Source organism: Pteropus vampyrus, unplaced genomic scaffold (assembly GCF_000151845.1).
Source record: "Pteropus vampyrus isolate Shadow unplaced genomic scaffold, Pvam_2.0 Scaffold22, whole genome shotgun sequence".
NCBI lineage: Eukaryota > Metazoa > Chordata > Mammalia > Chiroptera > Pteropodidae > Pteropus > Pteropus vampyrus.
Window position 1 is genome coordinate 1,244,271 of NW_011888803.1, and position 2,636 is coordinate 1,246,906.

General features: G+C 39.0%; 1 pseudogene; it reads left to right on the forward strand.

The window, feature by feature from the left end:
* Positions 1–349: 349 nt before the first annotated feature.
* On the forward strand, positions 350–1,018 carry LOC105289138 (annotated as a pseudogene).
* The last annotated feature ends 1,618 nt before the right edge of the window (positions 1,019–2,636 follow it).

Here is a 2,636-nt window from a genome sequence, read left to right on the forward strand (position 1 = left end):
AGCACAATCTCTCATTAGCAGCTGATAGCCTGAGGGAAAGATACCTCTAACAACTTAACCCTTCCATAGGCATTACATGTGCCACTAGAATCTGAAATAAGCTACATTTGCAGTGTACTTACATTACTTTAGGCTGTTGACTGTTTTCACTCTGTGCTGTCAGTTCTATAATGGCTCTCCCTCATGCACTTGCCTTATGTCACACATTCTCAGGCTATGTATATTTCTCTTTCTTCTGGATCCTCTACATTATGGCTAGAATAAACCTTCAAAAATACAAATCTTATCATGTCACTCCCGTACTTAATTCCCTTCAGGGACTTCTCATGGCTCAGATCAGTGGCTCTCAATGGATTTCCCACAGGTCAACTGCCTGCTCAACCTGTATCTGCGGGCCTCCTACACCTACCTCTCTCTGGGCTTCTATTTCGACCATGACGATGTGGCCCTGGAAGGCATGGGTCACTTTTGCAAGTTGGCTGAAGAGAAACGCGAGGGCGCCCAGTGTCTCTTGAAGATGCAAAGCCAGTGTGGCGGCCACGCCGTTTTCCAGGACCTGCAGAAGCCTTCTCAAGACGAGTGGGGTAAACCTCAGGATGCCACGGAAGCCGCCACGGTCATGGAGAAGAATCTGAACCAGGCCTTTTTGGATCTTCATGCCCTGGGTTCTGCCCACGCAAACCCCCATCTTTGTGACTTCCTGGAGACCCACTTCCTAGACGAGGAGGGGAAACTCATCAAGAAGATGGGCGGTCACCTGACTAACCTTCGCAGGCTGGCCTGTCCCCAAGCTGGGCTGGGTGAATATCTCTTTGAAAGGCTCACCCTCAAGCATGACTAAGAGCCTTTGGAGCCCAGAGGCTTTTGAGGGGGCCCCTCAGCATCCCCCTGATGTTGGCCTTGTGCCTGAACCTCTCCCTGCAACCAATAGGCAGCCTTCCAACCATCCTGGAGCCCTCTTACATGCCTTGGACCAAATTGACACAATAAAGATTTTTGCAACAGCAAAAAAAAAAAAAGACAAATGTCTTAGATGCAAGAACTCACCCATTGCTGACCAAACCCTACTCCCCACATTTTGCAAAGAAGCAAAGCAAATACTGTCACAAATATTTGTCAGGGACACTTATGTACATGTAGCCAGATAAACATCTCATTACATAAGGAAAAAAAAAATAGCTAAAGACTGCCAATCTTTATTCTTAAGTTGAAGTTTTAGTTTTTCTTCTAGAACCCTGAGGTTCTTCCTACTTCTGGGCCTTCACATGATTTGCTCTCACTTCTTCTGCTCCATTGCCACCTCCTTAGGGAGAACTTCTCTGACCGCTCCCAGTCACCGTTTTCCCTTCCTTCACACTTTTCATTGCATTTTCTTAATTTCTTCTTCACTGCATTTATCACTCCATGTGATTTTATAATGTACTTTTTTGTTTTTTTCTTTTTCAATGTATTTTTCTCTCTCCACTAGAAGAATACAAGCGCTTTAAGGTCAAGATCTTTCTTGTTTACTGCTATATTCCCATTAACCACAAAGAACGTGTGTATATTTGCTGAATGAATTAATAAATGTTGATGCACTACTGTCTCTTAAGCTAGAATTATTTTCATATTCAAACTTTTTATGAAAGTATAATATACATTTAGAAGAGTACACTTATGTATCCTAAATGTACAACGACATGTTGAGTTTCTCAAATGGAACACATTTGTGTAACCAGCACCTAGATCAAAAAAATATAACATTATCAACTACTCTAAAACCCTTCGTGCTTCCTTTCAGTCACTAACCCCCACCAAAGGTAGTTATTATCTTGAATTCTACAGCATAAATTAGTTTTACCTATTTTTGAACTTTATCTACATGAAATCATAAGTATATACTTTTTTTGTCGGACTTCTTTCACACAATATGTGAGATTCATATATATGATTGTGTGTAGCTGTAGTTTATTCATTCTCATTGCTATATATTTTTCTACTGTATGAATATACGATAATTTTTTTTTTTTTTATCATTAGAATGTGTCATTGATGGCCATGTGGGTAGTTTCCAGGTAGGGACTATTATAGATAGTGCTGCTATGAACATTCCAGGACAAGTTTTGGTGTATAAACACCCACGATTCTACTGAGCATGTATTTAGAAGTGGAATTGCTAGGTAATAGGGTTTGCTATACATTTACTTTTAATAGACACACCAGTTTTCCCAAGTATTTGTACCAATCTATATTCCTACCAATGGTGTATGAGAATGCTTTTGAGCTATTCATAATTTCAATGATTATATCTTTCTTTTTCCTAAATATTTCTGATTGTTTTTGATAGGCTCTCTCGTTCTTTGTTTTTCTGACTTTCATTTCTTTTATATTTCACACATAAGTATATTATATTCTATATCAGACAATCCAAATATCTGTAGTAGTTAATTGAGTCGAAATCTTTAATTGGTTGTTTCTGGTGATTTTCATATATGGTGGCTTGTTTTCTAGTATGCTTGGTAAGTTTATTTTTTTAATCATGGTCTCATATTTGCCTGATCTTAATTTTGGGAAATTTAAGTAGCCTAGGTTTAAGATGGCTTTTTCCATCTTTAAATTTGCAAAAGTTTCAGATGCCAGAACCAGTTTAATTTAAT